Source organism: Arachis hypogaea, chromosome 5, assembly GCF_003086295.3.
Source record: "Arachis hypogaea cultivar Tifrunner chromosome 5, arahy.Tifrunner.gnm2.J5K5, whole genome shotgun sequence".
Classification (NCBI taxonomy): Eukaryota; Viridiplantae; Streptophyta; class Magnoliopsida; order Fabales; family Fabaceae; genus Arachis; species Arachis hypogaea.
The window spans coordinates 27,542,710-27,561,332 of NC_092040.1; the positions used below are offsets into that span (position 1 = coordinate 27,542,710).

Genomic DNA, 18,623 nt, shown 5'->3' on the forward strand with positions numbered 1-18,623 from the left:
TTGTTATTCTTAGTCAGGATACCAATTATGATTATCAGTTGACTTGCAAATGAACAAGAGAATATGGATTAAATAATACAAAGTTGGAATAAAAATAGTGAATGATGTTGAAAAATTTGAATTTCTTATTGTGCAATAATGGAGAATATGTTGGAGTTTTGGAGATGCTTTGTCTTCTGAATTTTTGTAACATAATGCTTCCTCACTTTCAAAAGTGCAAAGTTCCTTCCATGGAAATCTGTATGTTAGGCGTCACCGTTGTCAATGGCTACTTCCCATCCTCTCAGTGAAAATGGTCCAAATGCTCTGTCACAGCGCGGCTAATCATCTGTTGGTTCTCAATCATATCGGAATAAGATCCATTGATCCTTTTGCGTCTGTCACTACGCCCAACAATCGCGAGTTTGAAGCTCGTCACAGTCATCCAATCCCAAAATCCTACTCGGAATACCGTAGACAAGGTTTAGACTTTCCGGATTCTCATGAATGCCGCCATCAATTCTAGCTTATACCACGAAGATTCTGATTAAGGAATCTAAGAGATACTCATTCAATCTGATGTAGAACGGTGGTGGTTGTCAGGCACACGTTCATGGATTGAGGAATGATGAGTGTCACGGATCATCACCTTCTTCATAGTGAAGCGCGAATGAACATCTTAGATAAGAACAAGCGTGGTTGAATGGAAAACAGAAATAATTGCATTAATTCATCGAGACGCTGCAGAGCTCCTCACCCCCAACAATGGAGTTTAGAGACTCATTCCATCAAAGAGTATGAAATTCAGATCTAAAAATGTCATGAGATACAAAATAAGTCTCTAAAAGTTGTTTAAATACTAAACTAGTAACCTAGGTTTGCAGAAAATGAGTAAACTAAGATGGATAGTGCAGAAATCCACTTCTGGGGTCCACCTGGTGTGTGCTGGGGCTGAGACTTAAGCTTCTCACGTGCCTGGGCTGTTTTTGGAGTTGAACGCCAGGTTGTAACCTGTTTCTGGTGTTGAACTCCAACTTGCAACCTGTTTCTGGCGCTGAATGCCAGACTGCAACATGAAACTGGAGTTGAACGCCAGTTTACATCATTTATCTTCGCGCAAAATATGGACTATTATATATTGTTGGAAAGCTCTGGATGTCTACTTTCCGACCCAATTGAAAGCGCACCAATTGGACTCCTGTAGCTCCAAAAAATCTATTCCGAGTGCAGGGAGGTCAGAATCCAACAGCATCAGCAGTCCTTTTTCAGCCTAAATCAGATTTTTGCTCAACTCCCTCAATTTTAGCCAGAAAATACCTGAAATTACCGAAAAACACACAAACTTATAGTAAAGTCTAGAGATATAAATTTTGCCTAAAAAATAATAAAATTATACTAAAAACTAACTAAAACATACTAAAATCTACATGAAATTACCCCCAAAAAGTGTATAAAATATCCGCTCATCACAACACCAAACTTAAACTGTTGCTTGTCCTCAAGCAACTAGATAAATAAAATAGGATAAAAAGAAATTAAGAAGCAATAATATCTCAGAGTTTCCAGTGAAGCTCAGATTCTAATTAGATGAGCGGGACTAGTAGCTTTTTACTTTTGAACAATTTTGGCATCTCACCTTATGCTTTGAAATCCAGAATGATTGGCATCCATAGGAACTTAGAATTTAGATAGTATTATTGATTCTCCTAGTTTAGTATGTTGATTCTTGAACACAGTTACTTGATGAGTCTTGGCCGTGGCCCTAAGTACTTTGTTTTCCAGTATTACCACCGGATACATATATGCCACAGACATATAACTGGGTGAAACTTTTCAGATTGTGACTTAGCTTTGCTAAAGTCCCCAATTAGAAGTGTCCAGAGTTCTTAAGCACACTCTTTTGCTTTGGATTACGACTTTAACCACTCAGTCTCAAGCTTTTCACTTGGACCTGCATGCCACAAGCACATGGTTAAGGACAGCTTGATTTAGCCGCTTAGGCCTGGATTTATTTCCTTGGGCCCTCCTATCCATTAATGCTCAAAGTCTTGGATCCTTTTCACCCTTGCCTTTTGGTTTTAAGGGTTATTGGCTTTTTTTTTCTTTATCCAATGATTCCTTTTTTTCGCCACTTTTTTTCCACTGCTTTTTCTTGCTTCAAGAATCAATTTCATGATTTTTCAGATCATCAATAATATTTCTCTTGTTCATCATTCTTTCAAGAGCCAATAATTTTAACATTCATGAAATTCAATATCAAAAATATGCACTGTTCAAGCATTCATTTAGAAGATAAAAAGTATTTCCACCACATCTAAATAATTAGAATTTTCCTTATTAAAAACTCGAAAAATATTGCCTCTTTATTCTAAAAATCTACTATTTTATTCATGTTTGATGATGATGAGAAAAAATAAATTATAGCTTAATTGGAGATAAAATCAAAATAAAGATACTAATTACTACTACTAATATATAACTTCTAAGGTAAATTCCTAATAAGAACAATTATCACAGAGTTAAGTTTAAGATTAGGACTCAACAACCTTTGGTTTGGGAGATGATGGGTGCTCCTTCAACTTGTGGGGTGTCTGGTCCTTCAAGAGACAGCTTCTGGCGCTTCAGCTCCTGTATCTCCGGATATTCGTCTTCTTCCAGATCGAATTTAGATTCCGGGATCACTGATCTCAGACCCATTATTTTGTGGTAATGGTCTGCATGTTCTTTGGTTAAGAACTTCTCTTAATTCCACAGTGATTTTGGAATATTCTCTTTCTTGCCTCTTGAAGTAGTTTGTTTTCCCTTAGGTGCAATGATCTTGATGAGTTTTAGCTCAGTGATCACGGAAAAACACACCAAACTTAGAGGTTTGCTTGTCCTCAAGCAAAAGAAAGGAAGGAGAGGAATAGAAGGAGGGGCAATTTCGAAAATTCAAAAGATATGATGAGATTTTAAAAAGGATAACTTTGAATTCAAAAAGATAATATGATGAGTTTGAAAAAGAATTTAAAAGAAATTAAAAAGATTTGAAAAGAATTCAAAAAGATAATTGAGTTTTGAAAAAGGTTTGAAAAGATATTGAAGAAAAATTAAGAAACATGTTTAGGAAAAAAATTTTTTGGAATTGAAGTTGAAAGATGTGAGTTTGTAATATGTTTATGCAAGAAATCATGATTGAAACATGAAAATTGGAAAAAATTTGAAGTGAAAACGAATTTACCTCCTCCCCACAATCCTGGTGTTAAACGCCCAAACGCTGCATGTTTTGGGCGTTTAATGCCCGTTTGCAGCTTCTCCTGGGCGTTCAACGCCCAGCTGTTGCTTCTTTCTGGCGTTGAACGCCAGGAACTCCTTTGTCACTGGGCGTTTTTCTAAACGCCCAGGATGCTATAAATCTGGCGTTGAACGCCCAGAAGGTGCTTCTTTCTGGCGTTCAACGCCCAGAAGGTGCTTCTTTCTGGTGTTTTCGCACTAGTGAGCTTCTTTTTGCTGTTTTTATCCTTTGAATCCTTCTATAACTCTGTGAACTCAAGCAATTGCTATTTTACCTTGAAGATAATTGACATATACCTGAAAAAATCAATTAATTAACAAATAAACTTTGTAAAAATGGCTGGGTTGCCTCCCAGCAAGCGCTTCTTTATTGTCTTTAGCTGGACTATTACTGAGCTTTAATCAAGTCTCAGTTTTGAGCATTCTTGTTCAAAATTGCTTTCAAGATAATGTTTGACTCTCTGTCCATTAACAATGAACTTTTTGTTATAATCATTATCCTGAAGCTCTACGAATCCATATGGTGACACACTTGTAATCACATATGGTCCTCTCCACCAGGATTTCAATTTCTCGGGGAATAATCTGAGCCTAGAATTAAATAGCAGAACTTTCTGCCCTGGCTCAAAGACTCTGGATGACAGTTTCTTATCATGCCATCTTTTTGCTTTCTCCTTGTAAATTTTTGCGTTTTCGAAAGCATTGAGTCTGAATTCCTCTAGCTCATTTAACTGGAGCAAACATTTTTCTCCAGCTAACTTGGCATCAAGGTTTAGGAACCTGGTTGCCCAGTAGGCCTTATGTTCCAGTTTCACTAGCAAGTGACAGGCTTTTTCATACACAAGCTGGTATGGAGAAGTTCCTATGGGAGTCTTGAATGCTGTTCTGTATGCCCACAGAGCATCATCCAAGCTTCTTGCCCAATCCCTTCTACAATTAATTACAGTCCGTTCCAGGATTCTTTTAAGTTTTCTGTTAGAGACTTCAGCTTGCCCATTTGTCTGTGGATGATATGGAGTGGCTACTCTGTGGCTAACTCCATAACGAACCAAAGCAGAGTAAAGCTATTTATTGCAGAAATGAGTGCCCCCATCACTGATTAATACTCTAGGGGTACCAAATTTGCTGAAGATGTGTTTCTGGAGGAATTTTAGCACTGTCTTAGTATCATTAGTAGGTGTTGCAATAGCTTCCACCCATTTGGATACATAATCCACTGCCACCAGAATATAAGTGTTTGAATATGATGGTGGGAAAGGCCCCATGAAGTCAATACCCTATACATCAAACAACTCAATCTCTAAGATCCCTTGTTGAGGCATGGCATAACTGTGAGGTAGATTGCCAGATCTTTGGCAACTGTCACAGTTAAGTACAAACACTCGGGAGTCTTTATAGAGAGTAGGCCAGTAGAAGCCGCATTTGAGGACTCTTGTGGTTGTTTGCTCACTTCCAAAATGTCCTCCATACTGTGATCCATGGCAGTGCCAGAGGATCTTCTGTGCTTCTTCTTTAGGCACACATCTACGGATTACTCCGTTTGCACATCTCTTGAAGAGATATGGTTCATCCCAAAGATAGTACTTTGCATCTGTGATCAATTTCTTTCATTGCTGCCTATTGTACTCTTTGGATATGAACCTCACTGCCTTGTAGTTTGCAATGTCTGCAAACCATGGCACTTCCTGGATGGCAAAGAGTTGCTCATCCGAAAAGTTTTCAGAGATCTCAGTAAGAGGGAGGGACGCCCCTTCTACTGGTTCTATTCGCGACAGGTGATCTGCTACTTGGTTCTCTGTCCCTTTTCTATCTCTTATTTCTATATCAAACTCTTGCAGAAGCAACACCCATCTGATGAGTCTGGGTTTTGAATCCTGCTTTGTGAGTAGATATTTAAGAGCAGCATGGTCAGTGTACACAATCACTTTTGATCCTACTAAATAGGGTCTAAACTTGTCAATGGCATAAACTACTGCAAGTAGCTCTTTTTCTGTGGTTGTATAGTTCTTCTGTGTGTCATTTAAAACATGACTAGCATAGTAAATGACGTGCAGAAGCTTGTCATGCCTTTGTCCTAACACTGCACCAATGGCATGGTCACTAGCATCACACATCAGTTCAAAAGGTAATGTCCAGTCTGGTGCAGAGATGACTGGTGCTGTGACCAGCTTAGCTTTCAGAGTCTCAAACGCCTGCAGACACTCCTTATCAAAGATAAATGGTGTGTCAGCAGCTAGCAGATTACTTAGAGGTTTGGTGATTTTTGAAAAATCCTTTATAAACCTCCTATAAAATCCTGCATGCCCCAGAAAGCTTCTGATTGCCTTAACATTGGCTGCTGGTGGTAATTTTTCAATTACCTCTACCTTAGCTTGATCCACTTCTATTCCCTTGTTCAAAATTTTGTGTCCAAGGACAATTCCTTCAGTCACCATAAAGTGACATTTCTCCCAATTTAAAACCAGGTTAGTCTCTTGGCACCTCTTTAGAACAAGTGCTAGATGGTCAAGACAGGAGCTGAATGAGTCTCCAAATACTGAAAAGTCATCCATGAATACTTCCAGAAATTTTTCCACCATATCCGAGAAAATTGAGAGCATGCACCTTTGAAAGGTTACAGGTGCATTGCACAGACCAAATGACATTCTTCTGTATGCAAATACTCCGGATGGACATGTGAATGCTGTTTTCTCTTGATCCTGGGGATTGATGAGCGGATAATTTATACGCTTTTTGGCATTATTTTTAGTATGTTTCTAGTAGGATTTAGTTAGTTTTTAGTATATTTTTATTAGTTTTTAGTTAAAATTCACTTTTCTGGACTTTACTATGAGTTTGTGTGTTTTTCTGTGATTTCAGGTACTTTCTGGCTGAAATTGAGGGACTTGAGCAAAAATCTGATTCAGAGACTAAAAAGGACTGCAGATGCTGTTGGATTCTGACCTCCCTGCACTCGAAGTGGATTTTCTGGAGCTACAGAAGCCCAATTGGTGCGCTCTCAACGGCGTTGGAAAGTAGACATCCTGGGCTTTCCAGCAATGTGTAATAGTCTATACTTTGCCCGAGATTTGATGGCCCAAACCGGCGTTCCAAATCAGCTCAAGAATTCCCAGCGTTAAACGCCGGAACTGGCACAAGAATAGGAGTTAAACGCCCAAACTGGCACAAAAGCTGGCGTTTAACTCCAAGAAGAGTCTCTACACGAAAATGCTTCAATGCTCAGCCCAAGCACATACCAAGTGGGCCCGGAAGTAGATTTTTATGTCATTTACTCATCTTTGTAAACCTTAGGCTACCAGTTCTCTATAAGTAGGACCTTTTGCTATTGTATTTTTATCTTTTGATCATTTTCGATCTTAGGATCATCTTTGGACGTCTAGTTCTTAGATCATTGGGAGGCTGGCCTCACGGCCATGCCTAGACCTTGTTCTTATGTATTTTCAACGGTGGAGTTTCTACACACCATAGATTAAGGTGTGGAGCTCTGTTGTACCTCGAGTATTAATGCAATTACTATTGTTCTTCTATTCAATTCAGCCTATTCTTGTTCTAAGATATTCATTTGCACCCAAGAACATGATGAATGTGATGATTATGTGACACTCATCATCATTCTCACTTATGAACGAGTGCCTGACAACCACTTCTGTTCTACAAGCAAACAAGGCTTGAATGTTTATCTCTTGGATCCCTTAATCGGAATCTTCGTGGTATAAGCTAGAATTGATGGCGGCATTCGAGAGAATCCGGAAGGTCTAAACCTTGTCTGTGGTATTCTGAGTAGGATTCAATGATTGAATGACTGTGACGAGCTTCAAACTCGCGATTGTGGGGCGTTAGTGACAGACGCAAAAGAATCACTGGATTCTATTCTGACATGATCGAGAACCAACAGCTGAATAGCCGTGCCGTGACAGGGTGCGTTGAACATTTTCACTGAGAGGATGGGAGATAGCCATTGACAACGGTAAAACCCTACATACAGCTTGCCATGGAAAGGAGTAAGAAGGATTGGATGAAGACAGTAGGAAAGCAGAGAGACGAAAGGGACAAAGCATCTTCATATGCTTATCTGAAATTCCCACCAATGAATTACATAAGTATCTCTATCATTATCTTTATGTTTTATTCATACATCATCCATAATCATTTGAGTTTGCCTGACTAAGATTTACAAGGTGACCATAGCTTGCTTCATACCAACAATCTCTGTGGGATCGACCCTTACTCGCGTAAGGTTTATTACTTGGACGACCCAGTACACTTGCTGGTTAGTTGTGCGAAGTTGTGATAAAGAGTTGAGATTACAATTGTGCGTACCATGTTGATGGCGCCATTGATGATCACAATTTCGCCCACCAAGTTTTTGGCGCCGTTGCCGGGGATTGTTCGAGTATGGACAACTGACGGTTCATCTTGTTGCTTAGATTAGGTATTTTTCTTCAGAGTTCTTAAGAATGAATTCTAGTATTTCAAGGTGATGTTCTTATCATCACCAAAGCTGATTGATTTTCATCAATTTAGCTCTTGAATGCAATGTCCTGCTGAAGCTTGTTCAGCCATGTCTAATTTCTTTAGATTAAAGCTTTAGACTAACATTGCATGATTCCTGGAATTCTCATTAAGAATTTTGATACCTTTATTTTCTTTTTCCACTTAATTTTTGAAAAAAAAATCCAAAAATATATTTCTTGTTTGAGTCTAGAGTCTCATGTTAAGTTTGGTGTCAATTGCATGTTTCTGTTCTTTTTGCATTCATGCATGTGTCTTCATTAATCTTCAAGTTGTTCTTGATGGTTTCATTGCTCTGATTTTTAAATTCTCTTGACTTGAGTGTTTATGTGTCTCATATGCATTCTCATTTTGTTAATGTCAGTAGTATACAAACTGCTAAGTTTGGTGTCTTGCATGCATTGTCTATTTGATCTTAGTTGTATTTTGATTATTCCTCATCATTAAAAATCCAAAAATATTTTTAATTTGTGTCTTTTCAAGTCAATAATACAGAGGATTGAAGATTCAGAATATTCAGCAGAAGAATTACACAGAAAAAGCTGGGCGTTCAAAACGCCCAGTGAGGAAGGCAAACTGGCGTTTAAACGCCAGCCAGGGTGCCTGGCTGGGCGTTTAACGCCCAAAAGGGTAGTGGTTTGGGCGTTAAACGCCAGAATGTGCACCATTCTGGGCGTTTAACGCCTGGATGGCACAAGAAGGAAGATTTTGTTTTCAAATCAAAAATGTTTTTAGTTTTCAAAATCTTTTCAAAATCAAATCTTTTTCAAATCAAATCTTTTCAATCAAATCTTTTTCAAAATCAATTTCTTTCCATTTTCAAAAAATACTTGCTATCAATTAATGATTTGATTCAACATTTCAAGTATGTTGCCTTTTCTGTTGAGAAAGGTTTAATGTTTGAATCATATCTTTTCTTGTTAGCCAAGTTATTAATTTTTAAAATCAAATCCTTTTAAAATGTTTTTCAAATCATATCTTCTCAATCACATCTTTTTTTAAAACCAATCATATCTTCTTAACCACATCTTTTTCAAAATAGTTTTCAATCAAATCTTTTTGATTTCTAATTTCAAAATCTTTTTCAAAAATCACTTTACTTCTTTCTCAATCTTGGTTTTCGAAAATCAATTAAAGTTTTTCAAAATGTTTTTAAAATCTTTTTTAAATTATTTTCGAAAATTTCTTCCCATCTTCTCACATCCTTCTATTTATGGACTAACACTATTCCTTAATGCACAATTCGAACTCCATCTTTCTTGATAAGTTCGAATTTTCTAACTCTTCCTTCCATTTTTCTTTTCCTCTGACACCTCAAAGAATCTCTATACTGTGACATAGAGGATTCCATATTTTCTTGTTTTCTTCTCTTGCATATGAGCAGGAGCAAAGACAAAAGCATTCTTGTTGAGGCTGATCCTGAACCTGAAAGGACCTTGAAGCGAAAGCTAAGAGAAGCTAAGGCACAATTCTCTGTAGAAGACCTAACAGAAATCTTCAAAGAAGAAGAACCCATGGCAGCCGAAAACAACAACAATGCCAACAATGCAAGGAAGGTGCTGGGTGACTTTACTGCACCTACTCCCGACTTCTATGGGAGAAGCATCTCTATCCCTGCCATTGGAGCAAACAACTTTGAGCTTAAGCCTCAATTAGTTTCTCTAATGCAATAGAATTGCAAGTTTCATGGACTTCCATTGGAAGATCCTCATCAGTTTTTAGCTGAATTCTTGCAAATCTATGACACTGTCAAGACCAATGGGGTTGACCCTGAGGTCTAAAGACTTATGCTATTCCCTTTTGCTGTAAGACACAGAGCTAGGATATGGTTGGACTCACAACCTAAAGAAAGCCTGAACTCTTGGGAAAAGCTAGTCAATGCCTTCTTGGCAAAGTTCTTTCCACCTCAAAAATTGAGTAAGCTTAGAGTGGAAGTCCAAACCTTCAGACAGAAGGAAGAAGAATCCCTCTATGAAGCTTGGGAAAGATACAAACAATTAATCAGAAAGTGTCCCTCTGATATGCTTTCTGAATGGAGCATCATAGGTATTTTCTATGATGGTCTGTCTGAACTGTCCAAGATGTCTTTGGATAGCTCTGCTGGAGGATCTCTTCATCTAAAGAAGACGCCTACAAAAGCTCAAGAACTAATTAAAATGGTTGCAAATAACCAATTCATGTACACTTCTGAAAGGAATCCTGTGAACAATGGGACTAATCAGAAGAAAGGAGTTCTTGAGATTGATACTCTGAATGCCATATTGGCTCAGAACAAGATATTGACTCAGCAAGTCAATTTGATTTCTCAAAGTCTGTCTGGAATGCAAAATGCACCAGGCAGTACTAAGGAAGCTTCATCTGAAGAAGAAGCTTATGATCCTGAGAACCCTTCAATGGAAGAGGTGAATTACATGGGAGAACCCTATGGAAACACCTATAATCCTTCATGGAGAAATCATCCAAATCTCTCATGGAATGATCAACAGAGACCTCAACAAGGTTTCAACAACAATAATGGTGGAAGAAACAGGTTTAGCAATGGCAAGCCTTTTCCATTATCTTCTCAGCAACAGACAGAGAGTTCTAAGTAGAACACCTCTGACTTAGCAACCATGGTCTCTGATCTAATCAAAACCACTCAAAGTTTCATGACTGAAACAAGGTCCTCCATTAGAAACTTGGAGGCACAAGTGGGTCAGCTGAGCAAGAAAATTACTGAACTCCCTCCTAGTACTCTTCCAAGCAATACAGAAGAAAATCCAAAAGGAGAGTGCAAAGCCATCAACATGGCCGAATTTGGAGAGGAGGGAGAGGCAGTGAACGCCACTGAGGAAGACCTCAATGGACGTCCACTGACCTCCAATGAGTTCCCTAATGAGGAAGCATGGGAATCTGAGGCTCATAATGAGACCATAGAGATTCCATTGGACTTACTTCTGCCATTCATGAGCTTTGATGAGTATTCTTCCTCTGAAGAGGATGAGTATGTCACTAAAGAGCAAGTTGCTAAATACCTTGGAGCAATCATGAAGCTAAATGACAAGTTATTTGGTAATGAGACTTGGGAGGATGAACCCCCTTTGCTCACCAAAGAACTGGATGACTTGTCTAGGCAGAAATTACCTCAAAAGAGACAAGATCCTGGGAAGTTTTCAATACCTTGTACCATAGGCACCATGACCTTTAAGAAGGCTCTGTGTGACTTAGGGTCAAGTGTAAACCTCATGCCTCTCTCTGTAATGGAGAAGCTAGGGATCTTTGAGGTGCAAGCTGCAAAAATCTCACTAGAGATGGCAGACAATTCAAGAAAACAAGCTTGTGGACTTGTAGAGGATGTTCTGGTAAAAGTTGAAGACCATTACATCCCTGCTGATTTCATAGTCCTAGAGACTGGGAAGTGCATGGATGAATCCATCATCCTTGGCAGACCCTTCCTAGCCACAGCAAAGGCTGTGATCGATGTGGATAGAGGAGAATTGATCATTCAAGTGAATGAAGAATCCTTTGTGTTTAAGGCTCAAGGATATCCCTCTGTATCCATGGAGAGGAAGCATGAAGAGCTTCTCTCAAAACAGAGTCAAACAGAGCCCCCACAGTCAAACTCTAAGTTTGGTGTTGGGAGGCCACAACCAACTTCTAAGTTTGGTGTTGAACCCCCACATTCAAACTCTAAGTTTGGTGTTGGGAGGTTTCAACATTGCTCTGAGCATCTGTGAGGCTCCATGAGAGCCCACTGTCAAGCTACTGACATTAAAGAAGCGCTTGTTGGGAAGCAACCCAATGTTATATTTTATCTATTCTCCTTTGTTATTTTATGTTTTCTGTAGGTTGATGATCATGAGAAGTCACATTATCAATTGAAAAAGCAAAAACAGAATGAAAAACAGAAAGAAAAATAGCACACCCTGGAGGAAGATCTTGCTGGCGTTTAAACGCCAGTAAGGCTAGCAGATGGGCGTTTAACGCCCAGTCTGGCACTATTCTAGGCGTTTAACACCAGAAAGGGGCACCAGACTGGCGTTAAACGCCAGAAAAGGGCAAGAAGTCGGCGTTAAACGCCAAAAATGGGCACCAGCCCGGCGTTTAACGCCAGAATTGGCATGAAGAGCTATTTTGCTCGCCACTTGGTGCAGGGATGACTTTTCCTTGTCACCTCAGGATCTGTGGACCCCACAGGATCCACACCTACCCCACCACCCTCTCTCTTCTTCTTCACCCATTCACCAATCACCTCAACACCTCTTCCCCAAAAACCCCTCACCTATCAAATCCCATCTTTCTCTTCACCACTCACATCCATCCTTCATACAACCCCACCTACCTCACCATTCAAATTCAAACCACTTTCCCACCCAAGCCACCCTCCCATAGCCGAACCCTACCCCTCTCTTCACCCCTATATAAACCCCTCTTCACTCCTTCATTTTCACACAACCTAAACACTACTTCTCCCCCTTTGGCCAAACCACAAAGCCATTTCCTTCTCCTTCATTTCTTCTTCTTCTACTCTCTTCTTTCTTCTTTTGCTCGAGGACAAGCAAACCTTTTAAGTTTGGTGTGGTAAAAGCATTGCTTTTTGTTTTTCCATAACCATTTATGGCATCCAAGGCCGGAGAAACCTCTAGAAAGAGGAAAGGGAAGGCAAAAGCTTCCACCTCCGAGTCATGGGAGATGGAGAGATTCATCACAAGGGTGCATCAAGACCACTTCTATGAAGTTGTGGCCTTGAAGAAGGTGATCCCCGAGGTCCCTTTTAAACTCAAAAAGAGTGAATATCCGGAGATCCGACATGAGATCCGAAGAAGAGGTTGGGAAGTTCTTACCAACCCCATTCAACAAGTCAGAATCTTAATGGTTCAAGAGTTCTATGCCAATGCATGGATCACCAAGAACCATGATCAAAGTGTGAACCCGGACCCAAAGAATTGGCTTACTATGGTTCGGGGGAAATACTTGGATTTTAGTCCGGAAAATGTAAGGTTGGCATTCAACTTGCCCATGATGCAAGGAGATGAACATCCTTACACTAGAAGGGTCAACTTTAATCAAAGGTTGGGCCAAGTCCTCACAGTCATTTGTGAAGAGGGCGCCCAATGGAAGAGAGATTCAAGAGGAAAGCCGGTTCAATTGAGAAGGCATAACCTCAAGCCTGTGGCTAGGGGATGGTTGGAGTTTATCCAACGCTCAATCATTCCCACTAGCAACCGGTCCGAAGTTACTATAGACCGGGCTATCACGATTCATAGCATCATGATTGGAGAAGAAATAGAAGTTCATGAGGTTATATCCCAAGAACTTTATAAGGTGGCGGACAAGTCCTCTACCTTGGCAAGGTTAGCCTTTCCTCATCTCATTTGCCACCTCTGTTACTCAGTTGGAGTGGACATAGAGGGAGACATCCCCATTAATGAGGACAAGCCCATCACTAAGAAGAGGATGGAGCAAACAAGAGACCCCTCTCATCATCAAATCCCTGAGATGCCTCAAGGGATGCACTTTCCTCCACAAAACTATTGGGAGCAACTGAACACCTCCCTAGGAGAATTGAGTTCCAACATGGGACAACTAAGAGTGGAACACCAAGAACATTCCATCCTCCTCCATGAAATAAGAGAAGATCAAAGAATCATGAGAGAGGAGCAACAAAGGCAAGGAAGAGACATTGAGGAGCTCAAGCACTCCATAAGATCTTCAAGAGGAAGAACAAGCCGCCATCACTGAGGTGGACCCGTTCTTTAATCTCCTTGTTCCTTATTTTCCTGTTTTTCAAAAATTATGCTTATGTTTATCTATGTTTGTGTCTTGTGATCATTAGTGTCTTAGTGTCTATGCCTTAAAGTTATGAATGTCCTATGAATCCATCACCTTTCTTGAATGAAAAATGTTCTTAATTGAAAAAGAGAAGAATTGCATGAATTTTGAATTTTATAACAGATTAATTATTTTGATGTGGTGGCAATATTTTTGTTTTCTGAATGTATGCTTAAACAGTGCATATGTCTTTTGAATTTGTGGTTCATGAATGTTGGCTCTTGAAAGAATGATGAAAAAGGAGACATGTTACTGAGGATCTGAAAAATCATAAAAATTATTCTTGAAGAAAGAAAAAGCAGTGAATAAAAAAAATGAAAAAAAAGGACTGCAGATGCTGTTGAGCGGATAATTTATACGCTTTTTGGCATTGTTTTTAGTATGTTTCTAGTAGGATTTAGTTAGTTTTTAGTATATTTTTATTAGTTTTTAGTTAAAATTCACTTTTCTGGACTTTACTATGAGTTTGTGTGTTTTTCTGTGATTTCAGGTACTTTCTGGCTGAAATTGAGGGACTTGAGCAAAAATCTGATTCAGAGACTAAAAAGAACTGCAGATGCTGTTGGATTCTGACCTCCCTGCACTCGAAGTGGATTTTCTGGAGCTACAAAAGCCCAATTGGCGCTCTCTCAACGGCGGTGGAAAGTAGACATCCTGGGCTTTCCAGCAATGTATAATAGTTTATACTTTGCCCGAGTTTTGATGGCCCAAACCGGCGTTCCAAATCAGCTCAAGAATTCCCAGTGTTAAACGCCGGAACTGGCACAAGAATGGGAGTTAAACGCCCAAACTGGCACAAAAGCTGGCGTTTAACTCCAAGAAGAGTCTCTACACGAAAATGCTTCAATGCTCAGCCCAAGCACACACCAAGTGGGCCCGAAAGTGGATTTTTATGTCATTTACTCATCTTTGTAAACCTTAGGCTACTAGTTCTCTATAAGTAGGACCTTTTGCTATTGTATTTTTATCTTTTGATCATTTTTGATCTTAGGATCATCTTTGGACGTCTAGTTCTTAGATCATTGGGAGGCTGGCCTCACGGCCATGCCTAGACCTTGTTCTTATGTATTTTCAACGGTGGAGTTTCTACACACCATAGATTAAGGTGTGGAGCTCTGTTGTACCTCGAGTATTAATGCAATTACTATTGTTCTTCTATTCAATTCAGCCTATTCTTGTTCTAAGATATTCATTTGCACCCAAGAACATGATGAATGTGATGATTATGTGACACTCATCATCATTCTCACTTATGAACGAGTGCCTGACAACCACTTCTGTTCTACAAGCAAACAAGGCTTGAATGTTTATCTCTTGGATCCCTTAATCGGAATCTTCGTGGTATAAGCTAGAATTGATGGCGGCATTCGAGAGAATCCGGAAGGTCTAAACCTTGTCTGTGGTATTCTGAGTAGGATTCAATGATTGAATGACTGTGACGAGCTTCAAACTCGCGATTGTGGGGCGTTAGTGACAGACGCAAAAGAATCACTGGATTCTATTCTGACATGATCGAGAACCAACAGCTGAATAGCCGTGCCGTGACAGGGTGCGTTGAACATTTTCACTGAGAGGATGGGAGATAGCCATTGACAACGGTAAAACCCTACATACAGCTTGCCATGGAAAGGAGTAAGAAGGATTGGATGAAGACAGTAGGAAAGCAGAGAGACGAAAGGGACAAAGCATCTTCATATGCTTATCTGAAATTCCCACCAATGAATTACATAAGTATCTCTATCTTGATCTTTATGTTTTATTCATACATCATCCATAATCATTTGAGTTTGCCTGACTAAGATTTACAAGGTGACCATAGCTTGCTTCATACCAACAATCTCTGTGGGATCGACCCTTACTCGCGTAAGGTTTATTACTTGGACGACCCAGTACACTTGCTGGTTAGTTGTGCGAAGTTGTGATAAAGAGTTGAGATTACAATTGTGCGTACCATGTTGATGGCGCCATTGATGATCACAATTTCGCCCACCAAGTTTTTGGCGCCGTTGCCGGGGATTGTTCGAGTATGGACAACTGACGGTTCATCTTGTTGCTTAGATTAGGTATTTTTCTTCAGAGTTCTTAAGAATGAATTCTAGTATTTCAAGGTGATGTTCTTATCATCACCAAAGCTGATTGATTTTCATCAATTTAGCTCTTGAATGCAATGTCCTGCTGAAGCTTGTTCAGCCATGTCTAATTTCTTTAGATTAAAGCTTTAGACTAACATTGCATGATTCCTGGAATTCTCATTAAGAATTTTGATACCTTTATTTTCTTTTTCCACTTAATTTTTGAAAAAAAAATCCAAAAATATATTTCTTGTTTGAGTCTAGAGTCTCATGTTAAGTTTGGTGTCAATTGCATGTTTCTGTTCTTTTTGCATTCATGCATGTGTCTTCATTAATCTTCAAGTTGTTCTTGATGGTTTCATTGCTCTGATTTTTAAATTCTCTTGACTTGAGTGTTTATGTGTCTCATATGCATTCTCATTTTGTTAATGTCAGTAGTATACAAACTGCTAAGTTTGGTGTCTTGCATGCATTGTCTATTTGATCTTAGTTGTATTTTGATTATTCCTCATCATTAAAAATCCAAAAATATTTTTAATTTGTGTCTTTTCAAGTCAATAATACAGAGGATTGAAGATTCAGAATATTCAGCAGAAGAATTACACAGAAAAAGCTGGGCGTTCAAAACGCCCAGTGAGGAAGGCAAACTGGCGTTTAAACGCCAGCCAGGGTGCCTGGCTGGGCGTTTAACGCCCAAAAGGGTAGTGGTTTGGGCGTTAAACGCCAGAATGTGCACCATTCTGGGCGTTTAACGCCTGGATGGCACAAGAAGGAAGATTTTGTTTTCAAATCAAAAATGTTTTTAGTTTTCAAAATCTTTTCAAAATCAAATCTTTTTCAAATCAAATCTTTTCAATCAAATCTTTTTCAAAATCAATTTCTTTCCATTTTCAAAAAATACTTGCTATCAATTAATGATTTGATTCAACATTTCAAGTATGTTGCCTTTTCTGTTGAGAAAGGTTTAATGTTTGAATCATATCTTTTCTTGTTAGCCAAGTTATTAATTTTTAAAATCAAATCCTTTTAAAATGTTTTTCAAATCATATCTTCTCAATCACATCTTTTTTTAAAACCAATCATATCTTCTTAACCACATCTTTTTCAAAATAGTTTTCAATCAAATCTTTTTGATTTCTAATTTCAAAATCTTTTTCAAAAATCACTTTACTTCTTTCTCAATCTTGGTTTTCGAAAATCAATTAAAGTTTTTCAAAATGTTTTTAAAATCTTTTTTAAATTATTTTCGAAAATTTCTTCCCATCTTCTCACATCCTTCTATTTATGGACTAACACTATTCCTTAATGCACAATTCGAACTCCATCTTTCTTGATAAGTTCGAATTTTCTAACTCTTCCTTCCATTTTTCTTTTCCTCTGACACCTCAAAGAATCTCTATACTGTGACATAGAGGATTCCATATTTTCTTGTTTTCTTCTCTTGCATATGAGCAGGAGCAAAGACAAAAGCATTCTTGTTGAGGCTGATCCTGAACCTGAAAGGACCTTGAAGCGAAAGCTAAGAGAAGCTAAGGCACAATTCTCTGTAGAAGACCTAACAGAAATCTTCAAAGAAGAAGAACCCATGGCAGCCGAAAACAACAACAATGCCAACAATGCAAGGAAGGTGCTGGGTGACTTTACTGCACCTACTCCCGACTTCTATGGGAGAAGCATCTCTATCCCTGCCATTGGAGCAAACAACTTTGAGCTTAAGCCTCAATTAGTTTCTCTAATGCAATAGAATTGCAAGTTTCATGGACTTCCATTGGAAGATCCTCATCAGTTTTTAGCTGAATTCTTGCAAATCTATGACACTGTCAAGACCAATGGGGTTGACCCTGAGGTCTAAAGACTTATGCTATTCCCTTTTGCTGTAAGACACAGAGCTAGGATATGGTTGGACTCACAACCTAAAGAAAGCCTGAACTCTTGGGAAAAGCTAGTCAATGCCTTCTTGGCAAAGTTCTTTCCACCTCAAAAATTGAGTAAGCTTAGAGTGGAAGTCCAAACCTTCAGACAGAAGGAAGAAGAATCCCTCTATGAAGCTTGGGAAAGATACAAACAATTAATCAGAAAGTGTCCCTCTGATATGCTTTCTGAATGGAGCATCATAGGTATTTTCTATGATGGTCTGTCTGAACTGTCCAAGATGTCTTTGGATAGCTCTGCTGGAGGATCTCTTCATCTAAAGAAGACGCCTACAAAAGCTCAAGAACTAATTAAAATGGTTGCAAATAACCAATTCATGTACACTTCTGAAAGGAATCCTGTGAACAATGGGACTAATCAGAAGAAAGGAGTTCTTGAGATTGATACTCTGAATGCCATATTGGCTCAGAACAAGATATTGACTCAGCAAGTCAATTTGATTTCTCAAAGTCTGTCTGGAATGCAAAATGCACCAGGCAGTACTAAGGAAGCTTCATCTGAAGAAGAAGCTTATGATCCTGAGAACCCTTCAATGGAAGAGGTGAATTACATGGGAGAACCCTATGGAAACACCTATAATCCTTCATGGAGAAATCATCCAAATCTCTCATGGAATGATCAACAGAGACCTCAACAAGGTTTCAACAACAATAATGGTGGAAGAAACAGGTTTAGCAATGGCAAGCCTTTTCCATTATCTTCTCAGCAACAGACAGAGAGTTCTAAGTAGAACACCTCTGACTTAGCAACCATGGTCTCTGATCTAATCAAAACCACTCAAAGTTTCATGACTGAAACAAGGTCCTCCATTAGAAACTTGGAGGCACAAGTGGGTCAGCTGAGCAAGAAAATTACTGAACTCCCTCCTAGTACTCTTCCAAGCAATACAGAAGAAAATCCAAAAGGAGAGTGCAAAGCCATCAACATGGCCGAATTTGGAGAGGAGGGAGAGGCAGTGAACGCCACTGAGGAAGACCTCAATGGACGTCCACTGACCTCCAATGAGTTCCCTAATGAGGAAGCATGGGAATCTGAGGCTCATAA

The 18,623-nt window shown here is 39.2% G+C and overlaps 2 non-coding genes across 2 annotated transcripts; both read right to left on the bottom strand.

Moving 5' to 3' along the window:
* Positions 1 to 9,683: 9,683 nt before the first annotated feature.
* Positions 9,684 to 9,791, bottom strand: LOC112804456 (small nucleolar RNA R71). Its single transcript, XR_003203071.1, has one exon. It is a non-coding gene; the product is annotated as a small nucleolar RNA R71 (small nucleolar RNA).
* A 7,846-nt stretch (positions 9,792 to 17,637) lies between these two features.
* Positions 17,638 to 17,745, bottom strand: LOC112804457 (small nucleolar RNA R71). The gene has a single exon (XR_003203072.1). It is a non-coding gene; the product is annotated as a small nucleolar RNA R71 (small nucleolar RNA).
* Positions 17,746 to 18,623: the final 878 nt, after the last annotated feature.